Below are 7,493 nucleotides of genomic sequence, written 5' to 3'. Positions count from 1 at the left end.
GATTAATGTAGGAGACGTGAAAAAAGTTTCAACACTCCGATTTGAGTAAAGTGCCAAAAATGTTTGAGTACTCGAGCCCCATAAACCGTACCTTCTCCAAGGTAAAATCAAAGATAGAAGGAAACGCAAAACACTTAATAACATTGTATTCATTAACTTACTGAAGATATGTTTTATTTTTATAATTTTGAATTCACTTGAACCCGACATTAAGTAGAATTTACTAAAAAGGTGAACTGTTTCTATACTATTAGAGCCTGGGCACAATTTCGCTATGCAGTTGACATTTCTGGCCCAACTTTTCCACTTTCTTAAATTTGACATTTTTAAACGTGCAAATGTATTTAGGTCATTAAAATATTTCTTTTAAACAGGGCCCCCTGGAGTACAGTGCATGTCGCCGATGGGGCTACCCTGTGTAAATAACACTTAATAATAATTGTAATAATAATCATAATAATATTTTAACAACGGATGCCCCACTTAATGTTAGTCATTTCAAAATACTGTCTCGTACGCCTTCACTTTCTTCAATATATTTGTTGTAAGTAACTTTCTATTTTATGATGTATTTTCTTTTTACTTATAGTATTATTTCCCCTTACCTTTTCACAATTTTGTTGCCATATCGAAAAACGACTGAACAAGATCAAGGATACTTTAGATCCAGTCATCCATCTTGCCCTCCATCTTGTGATTCACTCAACCGTCATACACGCACTTCTTCTAAACCATCATTACGGAGAACTGCATGTCGGAGGCGTTGCAGTGGAACTTAGAGGGCTTTAGAAAATTAATGGTGCCTTCATGGAACTCTTACAAAAAAAGGGCTTTGAACTTATACTAACGACTCGATTGTTCACGTAATTAGATTGAGACTGAAGGGGGATATGTCATTGTTATATACTCACGTCGTTTTTCCGAAGGTTTGTCGCTCTGAAGTTTGCCAAGAAGAAAAACCCTGTAATGTTTTTACGATCCAGTGTTCTTATTCATTTTTGCAATTATAGAATATTTTACTTTTTTCGGAATAACGATCCCTATTGATTTTCGGAATTATAAATCTTATTTCATTTTACAAATTAATTACCTGTTTTAATTTTGGAAATAATTATGCACCTTGTTTTATTTTTGTAATTATGAACACTATTTCATTTCTGGAATTACGACCTCCTTGTGTTGTGAAATTGCTAATCGTTTTTTCTCTGTTTTTGCTTTGTTCTATTTATTTTATGTTTTGTTCTGTTAATTTGTAATGTTTTGTTTGGGGTCACGATATGCCATTTGATGCAATAAATTCTCATTCGTTACAGTGCCACATGTTCATCTCCCGTAACCTCCGCCCAGTCACTGTACAAAAAGAAACAAAGGGTTACTGGTCAGCAAGATCAGTTTAGCGTGGTCAATAGCGAGCCAGGACCATACCACAAAGGGCCGTGTCCCATTCATGTAGAATGCATCTTAATCCATCTTGATTTTTCCAACTGCATGTGTATTTTTAGGTCATAATTACGTGAAAATATAAAGGGCATTGTTAAGAAGCTATGGCGCTTCCAATTACCCCTATATTGTTATTGGGTACAGTTTTCCCTTTCCGAGTATAATTTACTTGTTTTGAACTAAATGGGTCGATACATTTGTTTATGGAAAGGCTTAGTTTGTTACGATAATTATACTTACACAATGACTAGGGGAAAATGCAGCAGATAAATGCTAGATCACTGATGGAACCAATGGGTAAGGGGATATTAAGTGCCCTATACTTCTGCGATGAAGAGGAGCCCCTCACGTGAGAAAATCGAATGCTCCATTAGAGGTGAAAAATCGCCCGTTTTTGGCATTTCACTTGGTGTACTTTGAGAGAAACTCTTCATTATCGGCCTTCATTGGTATCTAAAAATGTATTCAACATGTCTGATGAGAAGTAAGAATAGAATAGGGAAGAATTATAAAAGTATTATTCTTTCTTTTATATCAGTAGACAATGAAATTTACCCATGCAAGTCCGCCAAAGTTAGAACAGAGCGCGAGAATACCCATAGGCCCGTCAAACCCACTCAATTACGATTATTTGTCAAACTTGAATTCAATGATTTTTACAGTGAAAAATTGGGGCACAATTACATTAACTACAATTATAAATAAACCCATGCAAATGAGCAATGCAACGGGTTGCTATATGAATGTATATAAATATATAAATTTATACATTAAAGCCGAAAAAAGAAATTACATTTTCAAAAACCTTTTCATTGGGGGCGCCTGATTTAGCAAACATTTCAGATGTGCAGGAGCAAATCGATCAATTTTTTAAAATATCGTATAAATTCTGTTTATTTTGCCCAATGTCTTTAAAGGTACTATGTCCCATTTGCAAGTCAAAAATATGAAAAGGTTAAATTCCAGCGGCATTTGAAAGATATACTAATTTAGAACTTCCTTAAAAGAAAAAAAAAAGGGGGGGGGGCTCGAAAATGTCTTTAAGTGGGAAAATAACGACTATTAGTTGTCAAATCGACTTAAGAGCTATAAAGCCAGTAAGTATAGTCTGATTTTCAGACCATCGCACTGAATGGTCGTACGTTTTATGCTGCGCAAAGATTCAATCAGTTTAATATTGGCCATTTTAAGAAGTGGGTTATTAATGTAGACAAATGCTCATGTACCCTTTATAGCTCATCTTATGTATGTTATTACCAAAGAAGAAAAAGCCAGTCACTCACTCAATAGTGTCTGACAGTGAAGTCTAGCAAGTAAACGGGTTTCTTTGCATAGTTTGAATATTAGGACACTGCTAACGTTTACATTTCACAGACAGGACATACATGACATTTTCATAATTCCTGTAAATTTCTACAGAATTTGATGTTGGCTGCGAAAGGGACATAGTATCTTTATGTGAAGGTCTAACATTACAGAACATCCAGAAGTAAATTTGCGGATTTTATTTATCTCCTTTAAATACCATCTAGGGTACGTGGGAAATGTCCCCTAACCCCTTTTTAGATAGTCACATAGTAAAAGGCAAAGGCGAGAAAGAGAGAGAGAGATAAAGAGAGAGAGAGAGTGGGAAACACGCCGATAAAATACAGGTGTGGGTTTTAACATAATAATGCCATTATAATAATTATTTTTTCTATTGGTGGACAAGAATAAACTGCCGCTCCTCGCCATGATGTTCCATTGTTTATATAAACAAATCTGCTGGGTTTTTCTACTTCCATACTCGTCGTCTGATCATCGAAGTAGGCGCGTTGGGCGGCTAGATGAAAGGAAACATTACAATCGTTAGCTTTAAGGAAGAAGTTAATGACACATTCATTATCCCCTCATTATCAAACAGTCATTCAGAAATCTCATCTGGGGGCAAATCAATGTTTAATGAGATGGAAACAAAAAGCACGCGTATTCCTTCTCTCATCTTCCCCTGTCTCCATCCCCTCTCTTTCTCTCCCTCTCTCTCTCTCTCTCTCTTGCCCTCTCTCTCTCTCTCTCTCTTGCCCTCTCTCTCACTCTCTCTCTCTCTCTCTCTCTCTCTCCCCCCTCCCTCCCTCTTTGTCTCTTTCCAGTTATTTCATCTATATCTATTTCTGTCTTTCTTTCTCCCTCTCTCTTAATCTAAATTTCACCTGGTTTCCTTTCTGTACTCTATCTATTCCTCCCAATACGTATCTTCCTTATCTACCCTTTTCCCTTCTTCCCCGGCTTCTTCCTCTCTTGCTACCCATTCCCTCTCTCCCTTTTTATACTAGTCCCTCATCTTTCCATTTTCCATTTTCTCCTTCTCTCTTTCACTTTTTTTTTCTTCATCTCCCTCTTTTTTTAAACCCTTTTTCTCTCTGGATATCATTCCATTTCTGCCTTTTCCTATTTCCTTCTCTCTCTCATCCACTCCCTGTCTGTCCCGCTTTCCAGTTTTCTTTGTATCCCCATCACAGACTGTCTACCCCTTCTTTGTCTTTTTGAATTATTGTAATGTCTACCGATCGAAGCCGTGACATTCTCTACATGAATAGCTCCTGCAAACAGAGAGGGACTTCTTTTATTCGGCATTTCTCTCTTTCTCTTTATTGAGTCGAGCATTATAATGTTATCAAGTCGAGACGCCTTAGAATCAGACCCTACGTGCATTTAACCCATCGACAATCAATACTATGCCCAATGGTGTAGGGCCTCTCTATCCCTTTTGTTATTTCTTCACGAAATGAAATTAAGAAAGAGAACTGCCTTACTACTTACCTCAGAATGTAGTTTGGTTCAATTTCCTCCTAAAGTGTCACAGTTAAGTGAAATGATGTTGGAAATAGAAGAAAAATGTATAAGAATATAACGATAAAGAAAAAAACTGAAGTAAATTTCATAGCCATTAAAAAATATACCATTTACCGACAGTACACACCTTGTCCATTTTATTATCTGTCAAAACTGGAGCAAGCTTCATCATCGTCATTTCATTCCAGCTCTTCGTAAATCAGTCATCATTTCTTAAAATCCTGGTTTTTGTCATCTTTTCTTCATTAGTTTTTAATCCAGATGAAAGCCTCAAAAAGCAAAACTCATAAAACGGTGACATGGTATGCGACTAAAAACATACAGTATTAGAATAAATTCAGGAAACAAAGAAATACATATTAATTAAAATTGAATAGAACTTTTCTTGAAATTTTATTCGTGAAAGTATGCACAAACAATTGTATATCTATTTAAAAAAACACGATATGTTCAACTAGATTGATTACGTGGTCTTGTGTTTTACGTAGATTAACAGGAGTTTCAAATTAAATTATAAACCTTAATTTTAGAAGTCGCATTATTTTTATTAGAAATAATGCACTATACATGTTTTGCATGATTTTTCTAAGTAGTAAAGCAGTAGAATAAATAAAAACCTCCTACTTTGAAACAATTCACATTGATGTCTTTAAAAAGAAAAGTTTAATCATTATCACTAACAAATGCGAATATATTAATACTACTTATTATTTCAAAAGAGTAAACGAAGAGACAGCTCATTCGTTGATACATGCAACATAAACATGAAAATAGAGAAATACGCCAGGAATTTACATTACGAAAACACCCCTGACGAAAAGGAGAAAAAAATAGAAAATACTTTCCAACAGTCTGTCCTGATCTGAATCGATAGTCATGAGGGTGGGTTATTTTACACAAAGATGAAAGTTTCTGTCTCCCTTGGGAATACTATTGACCACTGGCCTTGTTTCATAATTGATTAGTTATTCAAGAAGTTAGCAAGGAACAATAGAAGGGATTATGTCGTCCTCTTTCTTTTATTTCAGCAGACGATAAAATTAATCAAGGACGCTTAAGGGTAACAGTAATTGGAACAATAATCAGCGAACATTCATTATCTTAGATAAAATCATAATCAAGCAATTTGTCAAACTTAAATGTGATTTTTTTTTTAAGAGATAGGATGAAAATATTGTAGATTGAGTATTTTGATTTTATCACCATGAATTTAATTATGTCTTTGCATTTATTTAAAGCAACTAATTGTTTTGACCGGGATTCACCTGTCACTATACTTAATCAATAATTAAATGGTTATTCAACTCATTCTTTTTTAAGAGCTCAGAAAGAATAAGAGGGATTATGTTGTCTCCTTTCTTTTATTTCAGCAAGCAATGAAATTAGACCAAGGCCTTTATTGATAATTGTTAATTAGAGCAAGAGGATACTCATTATCTAAAGCTGCCAAAGCAATCAATATCGTTGATATGTCAAACATTCCAGATAGTAATTTGATTGCGATTAGTAAGTCAAGGAAGAAAAACCAAATCGAGAACGGTTTTTGTTTTAGTGTTCCCTTTTCAAACATTCTAGATGAAGAACCTTGATTGTGACATGAATGAATTAGTAATTCAAGCAAGAGGAACCAAAAACGGTTTTGGTCTAGCGTTCCACTTTCTAGAGAGGCGAATTAATGAATAATTATAAATAGTGTTCTTTTTTATATAAATTTAAGCGCTGACGATAGTTTCTTTCAAATCACACCCCTCGTGTGGATATTTAGTGTCAATCAAAGTATGACAAGTCAAACTCTGAACGTTATAAGCTATTCTTTCAAGAAATCATATATATATTGGCTACCAATGCGGGGGCTAGGGGTGTGAAATTCACTTTCAATTAGTGCCAGGAGGGTCAAATCTGACTGACATGAGCGCTATACAAGAACCCACTATTATTATTATTATTACAGTATTTTATAATCAAAAAGAGAATTCATCTGGTGTGTATTTTTGTGCCGATAAGTTTGGACATGCAGGGATGGAATTTTTTGTTTTCCCGGGCGACATTTTTTCTGGATACGCAATTTACGTAATCATTAATATTCTTGGGCATGAGATATTTTGTGGAACCTTGATGGATCGGGAGTACTGCCCCCTGCACTGGTTGGCCGCCCCCTCGGGCATTAAATTCCCTTTGACAAGCTGTCAAGCCTATGTTTACCGAATCTTATGGATCAATCGGCGTGCACATTAATGTTCAAAGAGAGAGACACACACACGGGTAAAACGTTTCTATTGTGCTTCAAACAAAAGCGAGCGATTATCGCCGGAAACCGATCGCTCTCACTTATGCGAGAGAATAATGATCTTCATGAATATATTATAAAGGACTGTTTTGCAAAACGATGAGTGTTTTATGTAACTTGCAACGAGCAGTCAAAAGAGCAGTTTAGCATACATTCTCTGATCGATAATATCATGCTTTCGTCTTCACTTAGGTACTCACACACCTTGTTATTTTTACCTCCCTCACGACTTTATTTCTTTATATTTTGACAGGTATAATTGTCCGGAACATGGCTAAGAAATAACACGACGTCTGCCAATTACGTGAGATCGAGATTGATTGTGATTATGACCACAATGGGATGCAAAATGTGTAATAAAGTTTAGTTGATCCTAGCAAATATTTAGCAATTAGACCTCCCTCCCTCCTTTCCTACCACCCCCTCTCTCTCTAAAAAAAAATATATGAATTGTTTACACATTATATATAGCTCTATTTATTTTTCTTTTAGTGTGATCACGTGATATACTGCTAATGCCTCTCCGTATTTTTCATAATTTTAATTCTCCCTCTCTCTTTCCATCAGAAGAGAATAGGGACTCTTTCTTTTTGTTAGCTCTTCCACTCTCTCTCCCTTTTTTCTCCAACAGACGGGTTTTTTCTTCTCCGTAGTTTCCTCCTTATTCTCTGTCTCTTCTATCTACTATGCCCTATCATTTTAATTTTTTTATTGTATCTCTTACTTGTTTATATTTCATCTTTTATTACTTTCTCGTATTCGGCTTAGGCCTGAAAATACTTGCGATTTTCATGAAATGTCATGCATTTTCGGCATACCTTCAATTTTTAATTAACAATAAGGACTGACTTTTGACGTAACCATAATTAAGGGATAGACACTATTGATATGACGGACAATGAAAGCGGACAAAATATACAGTTCCTCAGGTTGA

This window comes from Strongylocentrotus purpuratus, unplaced genomic scaffold (genome assembly GCF_000002235.5).
Source record: "Strongylocentrotus purpuratus isolate Spur 01 unplaced genomic scaffold, Spur_5.0 spur5_scaffold_5, whole genome shotgun sequence".
In the NCBI taxonomy this organism is placed as follows: Eukaryota; Metazoa; Echinodermata; class Echinoidea; order Camarodonta; family Strongylocentrotidae; genus Strongylocentrotus; species Strongylocentrotus purpuratus.
This window is presented reverse-complemented; position numbering follows the sequence as displayed.